We start from the raw sequence: 19,951 nt of genomic DNA, 5'->3' as shown, positions 1-19,951 counted from the left end.
TCTCCTCCTTTCTCAGCCTTTAGAGTTTGCCAGTATTCCTTAGCTTCTGGACCTGTGATAATCCAACCTTTTTTCTGTCATCCTAGCTCATTATCTGACTCTGACTCCTTTTCCTCCTTATGAGGACCCCTGTGATTATATTGGGCATTCCCAGATAATCTAGGATAATCTTCCTATCTCAAGATCCTTAATTTAATCATATATGTAAAGTGACTCTTTCTAGGTAATGTGACATATATTTACAGGAATTTGGGATGAGGACATGGAAATCTTTGGGTGTGTCAGTATTCTGCCTGCCACAGTCCATTCTCTGGCCCCCAGAGATTACTGTCTGTCCCACATGTAAAATACATTCACCTCATCCCAACATTCTTAAACTCTCAGCTCACTACAGTTTCAACTGAAAGTTTAAAAACTCTTCAAAATCCTATCAGCTCAGAAGTTCAAATCTCATTATCTAATCATCTAAATTAGACATAGGTGAGGTTCTGGGTACAATTTATCTTAAAGCACAGATCCTATCCATCTGCGAAGTTGTGAAGTTGAATAAACAAGTTATCTGCTCCCAAAAGACAGTGGTGGGACAGGCATAAGATAGAAGTTGTAAATATTCTCATCAGAAAGGCAGTAAGTGAAAGGAAAATGGAGTTACTGGTTCCTGGCAATTTTGAAATTCAGCCTTGGAAAATCCATTAGGTTTGAATACCTGGGAAAATCCTCTTGTGGACTCATGGCTCTGTCCTTTGAATCATCTTTCCTTTTTCAAGAAGGGTAGCACATGTTTGCAGCTGAGTAGTTTCATCAGCCTGATTCCAGCTTATGGTATTTGGGGAGTCCAAGAACCTTCTTTTATTTTGTCCTCTCTCTGCCCCTAGGTAAGAACTAACAGGGCTTTTGGTTTTTTAATATTCTCGAGAACCTTGTGGATTGGGGATTCCTTCTATTATCAATGGGCTCCTCTGTATGTATTTCCTGAATGATCCCATCTCTATATCTGGATTCTGCCTCAATGGCTAAAGGTATCTGTGAGTCACATGCCTAATCTGTTCTAAGATCCCTCCGTATGTTTGAGTAATATGACTTTTTGATTGTCCCAAGGCAATATCCAGAGGTTGTCTAGCATATTTTTGGGCAAAGTCCCCTTTGCTATTTAATGTAACATAGTCACAGGAGCGGGCAGGGGAAGGGGTAGAAGGAGAGGCAGAGAGACTCTTAAGCAGGCTCCATGCTCAGTACAGAGGCACAGGCGGGGCTGGATCTCACAATCCTGAGATCATGACCTGAGCTGAAATCAAGAGTTGGATGCTTAACTGACAGAGCCACCCAGGGACCTCAAGAGTTTATTTTTTTTAATTCCAGGTACACCTCTAGTAATACACTCCTCCCCCACACACATATTATGTATATATGCATTTGTAATCAAATAGTGTTACAGTAACTGTTATTCATTAGGGTAATACATGTATTTTGGTTATACCATCTTGGGCCTCTGATCCATTATAATTTGTTTTTGACACAGCAGAAATGACTTCCTGTCTAGCCATTTGTACTTCTAATCTAACTTAAATGGTATATTTCTCATTTCCTCTGGTGTTTGTGTGTGGATTTGCATTATCTGATTTTAAAATATTTTTATAAATTTTATAAGGTACCTGTGATTTATTTAAGTACATTTTAGGCTTTTCAGTTTAAAATGACATTTTAACATGGCTCAATTTAACTTTCTTTTTGTTTTATCTGGTACTGCGCTCTGTAGAATAAATTCTCATTGATAAACTCACACTTCTATGTTTTGTTTCATATCTGTTTTGATTTATCTAATCTTCATCTGTTACTTTCCAAAAGTCTTATTAGATAACACAAAAATATTGTCAAATGTTCTGAAGCTTCCCATTGGTCTCTTCAAATCAGCCTTATTTTGTATATATCTGACAGGATTTTTTTTTCTTTTGTATTTTTGTGCTTAAGCATTGGCTATTCTAGGAACTTTGTGAATATTTTTTGAAGTTGTGTTCATTGTTGATGAAAAACATTTTTAACACTCAATTACCTTTCCAGCATCTAATACATTTTCAATCTTTAATGTTATTTTACAGTTGTAAGTTGTTGTAGTAGTCAGTGCTTTAGGGAGAGTTGTGGCAGTTTTTAAGGAGCACAGTAAAGTTGTATATCATCGATTTTTTAAAATTATTTTTTAGAAACGTATGTTAATGCTACAACTTTAAGAACAGCTTCTTAGTTTCATATGCACTGAGTTGAGAAACTATTTATCATTTTTACCATTGTAAACACTTTTACATCTTTTAATATTCACCCCCTCAAGAATAATATATTTTTTAAGATTTTATTTATTTATTTTTCAGAGAGAGAGAGAGAGAGAGAGAGAGACTGCGCACACAAGCAGAGGGAGCAATAGGGAGCAGGCAGAGGGAGAAGCAGGCCCACCGAGCAAGGAACCAGATATGGGGCTCAATCCCAGGTCCCTGGGATCATGACTCGAGCCAAAGGCAGACACCCAACTGACAGAACCACCCAGGTGTCCCATCCCAAGAGTGATAATATCTGATATATTTCATTATCTCTATGATGTGATTTTGAGAAAAAAAGAAAGTATAATCAGGCTCTCTCAATAGGCAGGTATCAAGGTAACCTGTAGTGATAGGAATAAATAATGGCAATGTGGAAAATAATAGTGATTTTTATTCATGTTTACAGCTCAGAAAACTGAAATTCACAGAGGTTGTATAACTTGGGCAATCAATTATTAAGTAGTCTAGCAATTTGGATACAGCTCTTGCTATACTTGAAGTTCTAACTCTTTAATTTCCAGTGATACTTTTATGCTAGACTAGCAGTTGGTTTTGAGATGAAAACTGAAATAGGTTACATATTTTATGTATTGTATTAAGATAGGGTGTCCTAATTGATTATAAATACATACAGTTTGGGCGCCTGGGTGGCTCAGTTGGTTGGGCAGCTGCCTTCAGCTCAGGTCATGATCCTGGAGTCCTGGGATCGAGTCCCGCATCAGCCTCCCTGCTCAGCAAGGGGTCTGCTTCTCCCTCTGACCCTCTCCCCTCTCAAGCTCTCTCCCTTTCTCACTCTCTCTCTCAAGTAAGTAAATAAATTCTTAAAAAATAAAAATAAATACAGTTTTCCACACCTCAAATAATTTGCTTATATACTTAAGTTTCCTCTAATTTCCAGTATTATTACAGAGATTAATGTTTCAGTGTTAGTCTTTGCCATATTGACAGCAACATATATACTCTTACCATTTTATACAAATAGTCACTTCATACAATTAAGCATTTAAAAGTCAGTTGACACCATTTCAAATATTTTATTGGCTTATTTTTATTTATGCCCATTCTGGCCATTTGTGTTTGCATTAGTCAACTCCATGTTATACAGCTGTCTTGTCCTAAAACAAGTCTTCTCTTTAGTTCAGTAATTTCCCTTCCTTTTGTTTATTCATGTTGTTGTCTATTTTCTGTGCTACAGTAGTGTCTGTTCTCTATCAAGCTAAGTCTCTCCCTTGCTAGCTAAGGAAATTAATCTTTTGAACTCACCCTATTGGGAGATGTTCTGCCCTTATTTTAAAATTCTTTATTAATTACTTATAAATATTTATACTACATAGTGTGTACTTTTAAATAGTTTTCCCTGAGAAAATTTTCTTCTTTGTTTTTAAGTATGTGTATATACATATTTTTTACTTGTTACTCGGTAAATTTTCATATATGTAATTAACTTACCAAAAGTCTAAGTTAATATTTTTATTCTTCACTCATTGGACACATTAATTCTGTACTTCAGTTTGTATGTTGTCATTGTTACATATTTGAGTTAAAGGGTTTTTTTAAAAAGCTTTGAGTTACAGCTTAAAAAAAGAAAACACCACAAATTATTTCTTGCATCTCAGACCTTCTACCTGGCATCAGATACTTTCTGTTTCAAGTATATTTAGCGCTTTTCTTGTGTGTGTGAGGATTTCTTGATGTTGATCTAAACTTTTGTTTGCCTAAAAGTGTTCTTGTTTCAACTTAAAATTCTTAAAATTCTTAAATTTTAAAAGTTCTTAAAATTCTAAGTTGATGGTTACATTTTGCCAGCTCATTGAAGATCTCATTCTCCTATCTTCTGGCTTCCATTTTTGTTCCCTCTAGCCATCTGTTTGCATAATTCTCAATCTCTTCTCTGTATGTGTTTTGTTCTATGGTTTCATTGTGACGAATCTAGGTACGAATTTCTATTTTCCTTGCTTAGGGGTCATCTGTTATCTTGTATCTGTCAATTTGTATTTCATTTCTAGCAAAACATTTTTATTTGTTATTCCTTATATATTGCTGTTGCCCCTTTCATTCTTTGCCTTCAGGCGACTTTGAGTAGATACATTTTTGATCACTTTATTTTATCCTTTATATCTTGTCATCTCCATATTATCCAATGTAGTAGTGGCAAAAGAATAAACCTTTGTTCCTCTAAGCAACATTCTGGCTAACTTTTTCAAATCTCTTTTAAAACCTGTTTCTCTTCTCTTTTCTGTCTAAGCTACTGTGTTAAGTCCTTCCATTGAAATTTTAAATGTCAGTCATGTTTTTATTTAGCCAGAAAGTTATAGTTGGGTCTCCAGATCTGTTTGGTCATTCTTTATTGTTTTCTGTCCTCTGTTCATGTTTTCATCTTTCTGTTTTCTTTAATTAGGCATATTAAATATAATTATATGAGGCCTTTTAAGTCCGTTCCTGCTGTCGTTTTGCTGATTCTCACTTTTGGTGTTTTATTGCTATGTAGTTACTGATTTATTTATTTATTTTTTCTGTGAATTGAGTATTTGCAGTTTTATCTTTGGGAATTCTCTGAGGTTTGTGGTAAAAGTAGGTTTTTCCGACATAGATTCAGATTTTTTCCCAAAGTGCTGTCATATAGTGCTCTCTGTATTCTAGATTATCATTTTGCACCACCTGGGTAGTATAAATTTTAACTGAAAATATACATGAAGTCAGTTTCATGGTAGTAGATTCTTAGGATGATTTGTATAGTCACGTAAGTTTTTCATTTTCCTACCATAGCATCTTTATAATACAAATGTAGGAAAGGGATTTAAGAAACAAAGGTTGCTCAGTTGACTCTATTTCATGTGTATGTGTGTGTGTGCACATGCACCAAAGCACATAAACATGTGCTCTACAAGGGAATACCCTTGATGAGACAGCAAAAATACTGGAGATGGTGGTGGAAGAGAAGATTAGACATTAGCTTTAAGCTCTCATGCTTTATCTTCATAAAAATCCAAAGGAATCTTAAAAAAAAAAAAAAATAAAAAAACTCCTAGAACTATTAAATGAGTTTAAAGTATTATGGGATAAAAGATCAGCATACCAAAAAAAAAAAAAAAAATCAATGTACAAATATCTATCACAATGAAGAACTGGAAACTGAAATTTTAAAAACTGCCATTTACAACATATCCCCCACAAATGAAACAATTTGATATTAAATACATACAAAACTGAAGGCTAAAAGCTACAAAGTATTGACAAAAGAAATTAGAGAAAAACTAAGTACATGGACAGACCAGCTGTGTTCAGGGAGTGGAAGATTCAGCAAAGTGAAGATATTAATTATCCTAGAATTGAAGATCTCTATCAAAGTCCCAGCAAGGGGCACCTGGGTGGCTCAGTGGGTTAAAGCCTCTGCCTTCGGCTGGGGTCATGATCCCAGGGTCCTGGGATCGAGCCCCACATTGGGCTCTCTGCTCAGCAGGGAGCCTGCTTCCCCTCCTCTCTCTCTGCCTGTCTCTCTGCCTGCTTGTGATCTCTGTCTGTCAAATAAATAAATAAAATCTAAAAATTAAAAAAAAGTCCCAGCAAGATTCTTTGAAGATATAATCAAAGCAATTCAATTCTAAAATTTATATGGAAAGATAAGGAAGTTGGAATATTTAAAATAGTTTTTTAAAAGAAATAAAAAGTTGAAAGACTCCCACTATGCAGTTTAGCTGGAGTAATCCAATGTAGTACTGGCGAAAGAGTAAACCTTTTGATTCGTGGAATAGAATATAGACTCCAGAACTGGAGCGACACAAGTTTGGCTACTGATTTTTGACAAAGGTGTAATAGTGACCTTGGTTAGGGAAAAGGTTCTTTGATAGGACACTGAAATCATGATCCATAAAAGAAAAATAATGACTAATTAGGCTTTATCAGCATAAAAGTTATGTCCGTGCAAGACACTGTAAAAGAGAAAAAAAAAAAAAAAAGACTGGGAATAAACATTTGCAAATCACATATCCAACAAAGGAGGTAAACTCAGTATATAAAGCAGCTTCAAAATAAGAAAACACCCTCATTTTAAAAAGGAAAAATATTAGAACTAACATGTAGGAGAGGAAAAATTTCTTCTATCCTTTTGAATTCTCAGCTGGGACCCCTATAGCAAAGGCTAGATTTACAGCAGAGAAACATATAAATTTATTTAATATAAGTTTTAAGTAATGCAGGAAGCTTTATTAAAAATGAAGACCTGGGATGCCTGGGTGACTCAGTGAGTTAAACATCTGCTTTCAGCCCAGAGTCCTGGCATCAAACCCTCATCAGGCTCCCTGTGCAGTGGGGAGCCTGCTTCTCCTTCTCCTGCTCCCCCTGCTTGTGCTCTTTCTGTTAAATAAGTAAATAAAATCTTAAAGAAAGAAAGGCAGACCTGAAGAAATGGTTAAGCCTGAGCATTTATGCTATGTTTGAAGAGTGGAAGTCATGGAACACTGTGGTAGGACAAGCGTGAACAAAGTGTAGTAAAATGTAGGAAATTTATAGCAAAGCTTGTTTTTTCAAATTCCACTGTCCCTTCATCTTTGGAGGTAAAGATGTTCTTTTCCTCTGGGTATAGGAAGGGCACCTCTCATATAAGAATGTTATAGTCTGCTTCAAGGAAAGGTTCAGAAAGTCTTTTCTGCACATTCCATATTTCAGATTCCTTCAGCTTGAAATACGCAGTATGTCAAGGTGCCATCCAGCCAATTTGGGGATTAGTGTGTCCTGAACCCTAACACACAAATGGCAAATGTCGCTAAAGATAGCATACAAATGGCAAGTAAACACATGAAAAGATGCACAACAGTTTTACTCATTAGGAAATGCAAATTAAAGCCACAATGAAATACCATTTCATATGTATGATGGGTAGAATCTTTAAAAATACAATAGTGTTACTCTGGTTTCTCTTCAGATTGTATAAATCTTTTGCCTTTTACTAAAAATACAATAGTGTTGTCAGTGATACAGAAGAACTGGAATTCTCTTATTTCTGGTGCTATGCAAATGGCATAACCACGTTAGAAAAAATTTGACCGTTTCTTATAAACGTAAATTTATTGTGTGACTCAGTAGTCCCAGCTCTAGGCATTTATGAGAAGTGAAATGAGAGACATGAAAACTTATCACACAAAATCCTGAATGTAAATGAATTTTAGCTGCCCTACACATCGCCAAAAATCAGAAACAACCCAAATATCTCAGTGAGTGAATGAACATACAAACTGGTAAATCCATTTGATGTAATACTACTCTGCAGCAAAAAGGATCAAACCATTGTTATATACAACAACATGGATAAGTCTCAAATGCAGAGTTAATCATATTTTCATGTTCCAAAGTTCAAGGACCTGGAGTTTTGCATAACAAATAACATTAATGTACTGAATAAAGTTTTTCCCTGTCCTAGGTAAGTTGTTAGTTTAGATAAATCTTCAGGTAAGTATGGAATTACTCAATCCTTTCACTGTAGCAAAGGCCAAAAAAGGAAAAAAAAAAAATGCAAATGACTCTAATTAGGGATCTCCGGACTTTACATATGAAATGCTTGAATATATAAATATATATGCTCTATGGATATAGTTTATAATAATTATATTAGGCAACTTAAGGCATCACATTACTATTACTAGTTCTTAATTTTCATGGACCATATTGAAAATTTACATTTTTAGTAATATAGGGTTCAAATTAATCTTTAAACATTTTTATGAATTAGGCAACCATATGTGAACAAGGAATTATGGATTTTAAATTTTATTTAGTCGTCTTATGTAGTCAGGCTGCATCCTTTGGTTTGTTTCAGTTGGAAGTCTTAATATATCCTCCTTTTATTTTGTGGACCCTGTGAGATAAGGATCAGGCATAGTTTCTACTGATAAAGAACCTAGGATCTGTGTAAAGAAATGTTTACTCACCTTTGGTCACAGAAATATTCTCCGAAGTTTTCGCCTAAAAGTTTTAAAGCTTTGGCTTTTATGTTTAGAGTTTTTTGTTTTTTAACTTGAGTTAAAATTATATATGCTATAAGGTAGGGGTTGAAGTAGTTTTTTCCATATAGCTAGCTATTCATTTGTTTCAACACCATTTGTTGACAGGCTTTCCTTTACCCATTGTTGCTATGTCATCTTTGTTAATAATAAATATCTATTCCTAGACTCTCTGTGACTTACTTCTCACTTTTCATGCCAATACAGTCTTGATTACTGTGGCTTTATTGTAAATGTCTAATTGTTCATAATTTGTCCAGATTGTTTTGGCTATTCTAGTTCTTGGCATTTTTATACAAATTTCAGAAATAGGGTGTCAGTTTCTATTAAAAAAAAAAACTTTCTGGGATTATCATTAGGAGCCTGTTGAACCCATAAATTAATCAGCAGAAAATGGACATCTTAATAATAATGTGTCTTCCAGTCTTTGAAAATGTTACATCTCTCCATTTAGTTACTTGTTTAATTTTTCTCTCCAATGTTTTAAAGTTTTCAATGTAGAAGTTTTGTGTACTTTTTGTTAAATACATTCCTAAGTACTTCGTTCTTTGACATTATTTCACATGGAGGTTGTTTAAAATTTCATTTTCCAATTTGCTGCTAGCATTTACCAACATAATTAATATTTGTCCACTGATCTTGTACACTGAGACATTCCTCAGCTCATTTATCAGTTCACTCAGATTTATTGTTGTTCTTGTTGATTCCTTGGTGTTTTCTACTTAAATAATCATGTAATTTGTGAATAGAAACAATTCTTCCTTACCCATCTGTATACCTTTCATTTTTCTTATAATTTATTTTCCTGGCAAGACCTTAGTACAATGTTGAACATAGCAGACATCCTTGCCTTTTTTGATCTTGAGGAAAGCACTGAGTCTATCATATTGTATATATTAGCTTTAAGCTTTTCATAGATTTACTTATCAAGTTAAGTTTCCATCTAGTTTAGTTTTCTGAATATTTTTATTGGGAATGGATGTTGAAACATGTCCAGTGCTTCTTTTGCATTTATTTGAAAGCATCAGACAGTTTTTCTTATTTAGTTAAAATGGTAGGCTTCATTGACTTTTCAAATACTAACCTCTTATCCCTGGGAAATAATTCCTTATCAGATTGTGATGTATTATCTTTTTATATATTGCTGGATTCAATTTACCTAGGCTTTTTATTGCTATTTATAAGATACATTGTTCTACAATTTTCCTTTCTTGTAGTATCCTTTTCAAGTATTGATATTAGGGTTATGGAAGTCCAATAAAATGGGTAGGGAAAGTTACTTCATCCTATTTCCCGAAAAAGTTTGTGTAAGATTATTCCATTTATTCCATCACTGATAGAATTCACCAGCAAAGCTTTCTAGCCTGAAGTTGCCTTTGTTAAACTTAATAGTAAATTTGTATTTTTAATTCATCATTTCAGTTTTTGTCCATTGTGTTTTTTAAGGCATTTCCTTTTTGTCTGTGTTGAATTTTTTGGCATCATTAGTTCATAATAATCCATTATTCTTTTGTTTCAGTACTTTGAGGATGTTATTCTACTTTTTTCTGACCTATATTGTTTCTGGTAAGTAAATTATGATTAGTATAATTTTTTACATGCAGGTAGTAAGTTGTTTTTCTTTCCCTTTTCCAAGTAATTTTAATACAGTGTATCTAGGTGTGATTTTCTTTCCAGGACAGGGTTCACTAAGGTTTTTGAATATTTACATTTATATTTTTCAGCTATATGGGAAAATTTCAGCCATCATTTTTTCAAATATGTTTCCTGAATTTTTATTTCACTTTCCTAACCTGGGACTTCATGTATGTTATACCTCGTAATATTGTCTCAAAGTTTATTCAATCTGTTTGATTTTAAAATCTTTTTTTCTTTCTGTTTCTTAGATTAGGTGATACATACTCAGCCATCTTGAAACTCACTGACTCATCTTTCTGATACTTCCAATTTGCTTTTCAAAGCTCATTTAGTGAAACTTCCATTTCACATTCTGAATTTTTTAATTCTAAAATATCCATTTTGTAATTCTTATATAAAGTTACTCTTTCTCCATGTAGGTTTTCTTAATCTGTTTCTCTATTATAAGCATAATCATAATAGATATTTTAAATCTGTGTTGGATAACTCCAGCATCTTAGTCATTTTAGGGTCAGTCTTCATGGCTTGGCTTTATGGGTCATTGATTGACTTTTGGGGTTACCTTCTTCATATCATGAATGACACTTATAGATAATTTATATTTTGTTGTCTCCCTTTTTAGGAGTTTTGAATTTTGTTTTGGTTTGTTTTCCCTGGATTCAGATACCAAACTGTCTTTTCCAAGATGGGGCAGTAGCTGAAGTCTCTGCTCAGTTCATTTAGTCCTAGCTGGAGGCTGTGTATGTGTAATTCAAGTGTCAACCCAGAGATTTAAACACAGTTTAATACATAGAATTTGTGTACTTCATTTATCCTTGCTGGAATATTTCTCTTCAGTTTCCCCCAGCCATATTCATCCTTTATTCCCTCTTCTGATGTAACAATAGATAAGACTTTCTCCAAAATGTAGCCATTCTGCTCTGTATTTATTGGAAGCTGCACTTTGGTAAAAAGCCATTAAGAACAAGCAGCTCACACAGTGTTCCCTTTTTCCAGTTGGCAACTCCCTTCCTAGTCTTCCCGTTCCTGGTTAACCTCTGGTACTTTGAGTTAGTTTGGTGTTTTTTATATCTGGAGTTTTTGTGCTAGAGCTTTATACTGTTAACTGTGAGAGGTTTGGTTCAAAATAAATTACAAGAAGTGGGATTCCCTTTATTCTCCTTTTGATTTGTGTAACATGTGTATGGTATTTTCTCTTATTTTTATATTGGCAATTAGTGTTTTTCCCCTTTTCTATTAGTTTTGAAAAAGGTACTGTCAATTTTATTAATCCTCAAAAAGTCAACTTTTGGCATTCTAAATTATTTTTCATGTCTGTTTTATATTTTCTTCGTTTCTGCTTTTATAATGTATTCTTTCCTTCCACTTACTTTGGACTTAATTTGCTAATCATTTGCTGTCATCTTAAGAAGAAAACTGAGATCATTGTTTTAAGCCTGTCTTCATTTTTAACGTAAGCATTTAAAGATGTAAATATCCATTTAAGCTCTGATTCAGATTCATTCCACAAATTGTGAAATACTATATTTGCATTGTCATTCAGTTTAAAAGATTTTTGAATTTTTTTAAATTTCTCTTTTGATACATGAGCTATTTAAAAGTATATAGCTATTGATTTCTAATTTAATTCTTTTATGCTGAAAGAACATACTCTGTATAATTTTACCCTTTGAAATTTAATAATAGTTGTATTACTGCCCAGTATGTGGTATATCTTGATGAACATTTTGTGTACACTTGAAAAAAATTTTACAATTTTGGGGGTAATATTTTCTAAATTTAAATATTAATTGGATCAAGGTGCTTGATGCTATCATTTGAAATAGTGTTCCTAAGTATATATGCCTTTGTTGTTATATATATATATGGATAATGTGTTTACCCTTTTATCGTTATGAAGTTTCCCTCCATATCTGTGGTAATACTTCTCTCAAAGTCTATTTTATTTTATATTAATATGGTCACAACAACTCTCCTATGTTTACTGTTTCTGTGATAGGTCTCATTCTATTCTTTATACTTACAATCTGTTACTTTTATTTCCAGTGCATCTCTTATATATAGCATATAGTTGGGTATTTTTTTTTTAATTCAGTCTGACACTCTCTGTGTTTTAATCATGAGTGCTTTAGTCTTTTGTATTTATTTAATTATTGATATGGTTTAATTTAGGTCTTCCATTGTGCTCTTTGTTTACTGTTTGTCATATTTGTCTTTTATCTCTGAGACTCATTTCCTGCCTTATTTTGTATTACTTGAATATTCAGCATATTATATTGATTCCTCTACTGGAATTTTAGCTCTACCACTTTACTGTATGGTGGTTGCTGGTAGGTAAAGTGCATATGGTGGTAGGAATTACCATATGCACTTTAAATTACCAAAGTCTACTTAGAGTTAATATTGTATTCCTTCTTGTTAAAAGAACCTTGTAGACGTGGAATAGCATTCACCCAGTACTCTGTGAACCTTAATTTGTTTACCTTTTGTAGATTATAAGAAGTTTTGGTCTTTGTTCAGACATGATGAGTTATTTGGAACCAATTTTCATCTTTTGAATCTTGCTTTTAAATTTAGTAGAATGTGTCCATATCAACTTTTATTCTAGTAAGTTAGCCCCATTATTAAGATGTGGCCTCTCTGAGGACCCTATCAAATACCTTGTGTATTATATAGTGTCTTTACTCTGATAGGAATGCTATTTTCATCCATGTGCAAGCTCTGCCTTCTATTGGCCAGTGGTTCTTTCACTGACTTCATGGTGTTTTACTCTGTGAGTATGCAGATTGGTACTCAGACAAAGACTGCATCCCTCAGTAGATGTCCAGAACATTCACTCTTTGCAGCACTTTCCCGTGTGGTACTGGCTTTAAAAAGACTGGCATCCGTGACATATATATATATATATGTCAGTCTATATCTGCGTAACTCAACAAGCCTACCAGGTTCTGCTTGGATTTGTGCTGTAGCCTAGCAACTTCCTTGAGCAGTAAGCTGCGTTGATAGTATGGGTTACCTAACTTTTTCTTATCTTTTCTCTGGTAGCATGATGTGTTGTCCTTATCCTACATCTGAACACAGTTGTTTCATATGTTTTGTCCATTTTTCTAATGATGAATGATAGGAGGGCAATTTTTGTCCGAATTCATCCCTTATGGTGGAAGCAGAAGCTTTTGAAAAGACAGGTTTTTATGATCATGATTAAAAGAGGGTTTTTTGGTGGTTCCAGGTGACTAAAATTCTAGGCATAGTTTTACTTTAGGTCATCTGTGTTCTTAAGTTTAACAGATATCCAGCTTACAAGTTTAGTATGACTTAACCTGGTCCATTCTTTTTTTTTTTTTTTAAGATTTTATTTATTTATTTATTTGACAGATTACAAGTAGGCAGAAAGGCAGGCGGTGGGGGTGGGGGGTTGAAGCAGGCTCCCTGTTGAGCAGAGAGCCCGATGCGGGGCTCAATCCCTGGACCCTGGGATCATGACCTGAGCCGAAAGCAGAGGCTTTAACCCACTGAGCCACCCAGGCACCCCAACCTGGTCCATTCTTATCAGTATCAGAATCTTCCAAGATTCGTATAAATTACTGGATTTTGACAAGCACCTACTTAATGGCTGCATTATTATTCTAGGAACCCACTCCTAGTACTCATTTTCCCTTATTCACATTTTTGTCAAAGTACTTGTTACTTCACAAGTGGTTTGAACATTTTTGAAAATATTTTTTTTTACAATGACAACTTATATCATTTAGTCGTAGCATTTTTTTAAGATTACATAGATATCAGCAAAATAGGGATAACATTTAACGCCATTATGAGGTTTTTCTGAGTATTAACACCATTGTCTTTGTTTGCTATGTCTTGAATATTTTAAGAAATAGAATAGTACTGCCTAAGGGCAGTACTTAGAAGTTTTTAAGATTGAACATCACATACAAAAGAAGAAAAGTTTCAAGTTGATAACCTCAGCTTTCACCTTGAGAAAGCAGAAAAAGAAAAAACCAATGAAACTTGGTGTTCAGGACGAAGAATATAGTAAAGACCAGGGAGGAAATCAGTGAAACAGAAAACAGAAAAACAACAGAGAGAAATTCACAAAGCCAATATGGTTCTTTGGAAAAGATAATAAAATTGATAAAACTCTAGTCACACTGATGATCAGGCAAAAAAAGAGGAGACAAATTACCAAGTCAGGAATGAGGTCTTATTTCTACAGATTCTACAGATGTTAGAAGAAAAATTAAACAACTTTATGCATTATAAATGTGACAACTTAAATGAAAGGGATAGATTTCTTGAAAAACACCACCAAAGCTCACTCTGGAAGAAATAGATACTTGAATAGCCCTATATGTATTTTTAAAATTGAATTTGTAGTTAAAAGCTGTTATACAACATCCTACTAAAAGTCCTATTAATGCAGTAAGACAAAAAAAAAAAAAAGAAATTGAAGGTATATATCAGGAGAGAAGAAATTAAGCTGTCTTTGTTCACAGCTGACATGACTGTCTCTGTAGAAAATCCTAAAGAATAACCAAAAAACTACTGGAACCTAGTAAGTAGTTCTGTCAAGGTTGCAGGATACCAGGTTAATATACAAAAGTCAGTTGCTTTCTTGTATACTAGCAATGAGTAATTGATTTAAAATTAAAGACAGTATCATTTACATTCACAGCAAGAGAGGGAGAGAAAAGGTGGGAGAGAAGAGGGGAAGACACAGACCTAGGTATAAGTCTAACAAAATATGTACAAGATCTATATGAGGAAAACTACAAAACTCTGGCGAGTGAAATCAAAGAAGACCTAAATAAAAGGAGAAAGAGTCTGTGTTTTGGATATGAAGACTTAATATTTTGAATTTCTCAGTTCTCAATTTGATCTATCGATTCAATGCAGTCCCAGTCAGAACCCCAGCAAGTTACTTTGTGATTATTGGTAAACTGATTCCAAACTAAGGTTTATAAGAAAAGGCAAAAGAACCAGAATAGCCAACACAATATTGAAGAAGAACAAAGTAGGAGGAATGATGCTGCTCAACTTCAAGACTTACTATAAAGTTATTGTAATGAAGACAGTGTGGTATTGGCAAAAAGACAAATAGGTCAATAAAACTTAATTAGAAAGCCCAGAAACAGGCCCACACAATTATAGTGAACTGACCTTTGAGAAAGGAACAAATATAATTTAATGGAGAAAGGATAGTCTTTTCAACAAATGGTGCTGGAATAACTGGACATCCACATGCAAAGAAATGAATCTAGACACAGACCTTACACCTTTCATAAAAATTAATTTCAGATGGATCATAGGCCTAAATATAAGAGGCAAAACTATAAAACTTCTGCAAGATAGGAGGAATTCTAGGTAACCTTTTGTTTGATAGTAAGTTTTGAGATAGAACACCAAAAGCAATTCAATCCATGAAAGAAAAACTATTAAGTAGGATTTTATTAAAATTGAAAACTTCTCTATGAAAAACACTGTTAAGAGAGTGAAGAGCGAGCCATAGACTAGGAGCAAATCTTTGTAAAATACATTCCCTGGTAAGGGACTTATATCCAGAATATACAAAGAACTCTTAAAACTCAATAATAAGAAAAGTAACAACCCAGTTTTGTTTTTTTTTTTAAATAACAAAAGATGTGACAGACATCTCACCAAAGGAGAAAATACTGATGACAAGTAAGCATATGAAAAGGCGCTCAGTATAAAATGTCACTAGGGAATTGCAGGTTGAAACAACAATGAGATACTACTATATACCTAATAGAATGACTGAAATCAAAACACTGCCAAACCCCCTGTGCGGATGGGAATGCAGAGCAGCAAGAACTCTCATTTTGCTGGTAGGAATGCAAAATGGCATGACCACTTTGGAAGACGGTTTAGCAGTTTCTTACAAAGCTACACCATCCTAAAATATGATTCAACAGTCCTACCCCTTGCTTTTTATCCAAATCAATTGAAAACATATCTACACAAAAGCCTGCACACAACACAAATGTTTATGACATCTTTATTTGTCATTGCCACGACTTGAGAGCAATGAAGATTCCTTCAGTAGGTGTGTGGATGAACAAATTGTCATGCATCCAGACTATGGAATATTATTCAACGATAAAGGAAATGAGCTATCAGGCCTCAGGAAGACATTGAGGAACTGTAAATAAATATTTCTAAGTGAGAAAGCCACTCTGAAAAGGCTGTATGCTGTATGATTCCAAGTATATGAGTTCTGGAACAGATAAAACAATAGAGACAGCAAAAAGATCAGTGGTTGCCAGAGACTTGAGTGAGGGAAGGAGTAGAGGGTAAATAGGGCAGCACAGGGGGTCTTAGGGCAGGGCAGCAGTTCTGTATGATATTGTAGTGGTGGGTACTTGGCAGTACGCATTTGTCAAATTCCATGGAACTGACCAATGCACAGAGTGAACCCTAATGTAAACCATCAGCCTTAGTAATAGTGTATTAAGATTCATTCATTAGTTGTAAAAAATGTACCACACTAATCCATGCTATTAATAATAGGGGAAAGTTTTGGGGGGCAGTGCTATATATAGGAGCTCTCTGTGCTTTTTGCTCAAAAAGCAAAATTAAACCTAAAATTGCTCTCAAAAATATAGTCTGTCAATTAAGGGGCAAACAAAAGACTTTCCACAGAAAATGTCAAGCCCAGATGGCTCCACTGGTGAATGATGCCAAGCATTTAAGTAAAAAATACTACTGGTCTCCACTGATGGTCCCCCCAGTGTCACACTGAGTGGGGGCTCCCCAGAACCACCTCCAGGGATAGTGACTTGCTAGGAGGATCCACAGGACTCTGAAATCATTTTACTGATAGCTACATTTTTTTAAACAGCAAAAAGATACACAACAAAATCAACAAAGGAAAAGGTTCATTAGGCAAAGTATGGAAAAAACAGGTACAAACTTCCAAGAGTCGTCACCCAGCGGTATCCCACAGGGTATACTTAATTCTGCCAACAGTGAATTACACCAGTATATATAAGTATTGTTTAACAGGGAAGCTTTCTTGAGCCTAATAATCTAGTGTTTTCACTGGGGATCAGTCACAATGCCTGCATGACCAACTATAGTTACCAAAAGCATCTATTCACAATAAATCACCTTGTTTGCACAAACTATCTAGACACATAGACAAATTGGTAAGTGTGGTTCAAATGAGCAAAACAGTTTTTATCAGAACATTCTAAGAATTCAATTCTCAAGAGCCAGCCAAGGGCCAGTTACAAAAGCAGGCCCTTCTAGAAATTTGGGAGATTTAAGTCAATTAACTTAACTCTTGGGAGATTAAGTCAATTAGGTCTCTTTTGCACACAGTCCTATACAAACTGTTTCCAAAAACTGAAAAAGAACAGATAACTCATTACCTGCATTATCCTGGTAGGAAAACCTGACAAAGATTATACAAGAAAAATAAATTACAATTCAATATCCCTTGTTAAGCATAGATGCAGTAATTCTCAACATAATATTTGCAAAGCAAGTCCAACAATATAAAAATCATCATATAATCATGACCAAAATTTTTCTAAAATGCAAGATTTGTTTAACGTTTCAAAAAATCAGTGTAATTTCACAATATTAACTAAAACTAAAAAAACTATATGATTTTCTCAACAGATAGAGGAAAAAAATAAGAAAGTCTAGTATCTCTCTTTTTTTTAAATTTATTTTTTTAAAGATTTTATTTATTTGCCAGAGAGAGAGAGAGAGAGTAAGCGAGTACACACAAGCAGGCAGAGAGGCAGGCAGAGGCAGCGAGAGAAGCAGGTTCCCTGCCGAGCAAGGAGCCCAATGCGGGACTCGATCCCAGGACCTGGGATCATGACCTGAGCCGAAGGCAGCGGCTTAACCCACTGAGCCACCCAGGCATCCCTAGTATCTCTCTTATAATTTTCTCTGCCAACTAGAAATAGAATAGAATCTCATCAACCTGTCTTAGGGCATTTACAAAAAATTTATCCTCGTGCTTAAATGGGAAGATTATACTTTTCCACTTAATATTTGAGGCAAGACTGGAAGCTGGAAGTAGAAGTCCAAATTATTTTAAGCTGATTTATGATTCTTTCCTTTCACACATGTATAGAACTTTAGTAATAGTTCAGTGCAACAAATACTTTTGTGTGTGGGGGGTGGGGGAGCCTCTTATTACCGGTATTTTTTTTTTCTTTTGTCATTTATCTTATTTAATTTCAAAACTATAAAATGGCCATTGCAAAAGTTCTTAGGTTGTTTAGTTTGATTTAGGAGGAAAGGTAGTGCGTGTTTAAAATAGTGATAGGTGATTTTAGTGTTTTGAGTAAAAGTGAACCCTATGTAACATCTATTGTATTCAGTTTCAAAATGCTTAAAACCTTTTTTTTCCTTGTAGGTGTTGGTCCCCTGAAGAGGCAGGGACTCAGGACAAGGTTCAGGTAGTTTCTTGGATAAGTTAAATAAGCTTTTTCATTTTGACTTGTATATAGGTCTTTCAGAATATGAAAAGTGAAAAGTCACAGTTGTATGAATGTTATTGGCAGAAGTTGAAGAATAATATTAATTGATGATATCTCTCTTGTTTATTTTATAGACACATATTTTCAAATATTTTTGGGTACCAGTTATAGACCAGGCATTGTCTTACACACCGTATGGGGGAAACAAACCAGATATTTGTAATGAAGAATGCTAGGTCTATGATAGAGATACTTTCAAGGTAAGATTTCAGAGCACAGAGGAGAGGTTAACTGGTGATCAAGGAGGACTCCCCTGAGGAAGTTTCTTTAGCTCTGAATCTTAAACCACAAAGGAATTAATCAAGTAGAGAAGGCAAATGAGGGAATGCCAGACAGAAGGAAAAGCATTTGAAAAAACATGAAGATATACATAAATATGGCATTGTTCAGAGAACCATTTAGATAGATACTTCCGGGGTAGTACCACTCACAGAGTTTTGTGGTTGTCTCTTCTAATAAGTAATAAATTCCTTATAACAAAATTCTGACTTACTCTCTGTGAATCATTGGCTTGCACAACATTTAATATACAACAGGTACTCAGTAAATATTTCTTAAAAAAATGACCACAGGATAATAAAGGATACTGTGTGTGTGTGTATGTGTGTGTGTGTGTGTGTGTGTAAGCTCTTGTGGGAGTTGATGGGGGCAAAGACTTTAAACAGTGATTAAGTTGAGACTTAAAAGATGAACAGAAAATTACAATGCCAGTGAGTAAGGGGTAAAAAAAAAAACAAAAAACATTCTGGGGAGGGGGACATATCCCAAGATATAGAGAGCATAGAGCTGCACTGTTTAATATGGTAACAACTAGATACACCTGAAAATTTAAATCTAAATTAACTAGAATTGAATTAAAAAAAAATTTTAGTACCCTAGTCACACTGCCATATTTTAAGTTCCCAATTACCAACCTATGACTGGTACTATATAGAATGGACATAGAACATTTACATCATCACAGAAGGTTCTGTTGGACAACACTGTCATAATGTGGTTAGGAAATTTCAGGAATTTGATTTACTGGAAGTGTAGGTTGTAATGGCGTGATGGAAGTTACAAAGGCAAGGTGGAAGGAAATGAGGCAACAAGAGTAAGCTTAATCCAAATCACAGAGTGTTTTGAATGGCAAAATGGGTTGGACTCACCCTGTGAGGTATCAGCTGGGTGAGGGTGAGGAGCATTTGGTTTTAATTAGTGAAGATAGGGGCTGGTGAATTGATCTAAATGGTGTTTTTGAAGATCAGTAGTCCAGATGAGAAAGATGCTGAAGACTGAACTAAATCAGAGGTAGTAAGGATAGAAAGGAGGCCCAACTTGATAGCTATTTAGCGATAGAATAGGTCTGAGGATTTGTTGTGGGAGCTAACAGCATCTGGATGACTCTCATTTCTGGATTGGTCATATAAATAGATGGTGTAGGACATAAATGGGGGAAAGCAGGTTTTAAGAAGAGAAAAAGAGGGGTGCCTGGGTGGTTCAGTGGGTT

At 34.6% G+C, this 19,951-nt stretch overlaps 1 protein-coding gene across 3 annotated transcripts in view; it reads left to right on the top strand.

Annotated features, from left to right (window-relative positions):
- Positions 1-19,951, top strand: part of KIAA1328 (KIAA1328 ortholog) — a 311,457-nt gene that overhangs the window by 64,845 nt on the left and 226,661 nt on the right. The window contains exon 1 of one of the 3 annotated variants that reach the window (XM_032859575.1): positions 19,248-19,555. The exons of the other annotated variants lie outside the window; for them this stretch is intronic. The gene's annotated coding sequence lies outside the window, so the exon portion shown is untranslated. Of the gene's footprint in view, positions 1-19,247; positions 19,556-19,951 lie in introns of those variants that run through there. 3 annotated transcript variants of the gene reach the window in all.

This window comes from Lontra canadensis, unplaced genomic scaffold (genome assembly GCF_010015895.1).
Source record: "Lontra canadensis isolate GAN:19392208 unplaced genomic scaffold, GSC_riverotter_1.0 scaffold17, whole genome shotgun sequence".
Lineage (NCBI taxonomy): Eukaryota > Metazoa > Chordata > Mammalia > Carnivora > Mustelidae > Lontra > Lontra canadensis.
Note: the sequence above shows the minus strand (reverse complement) of the source record. Positions and strands in the feature narration are given on the sequence as shown.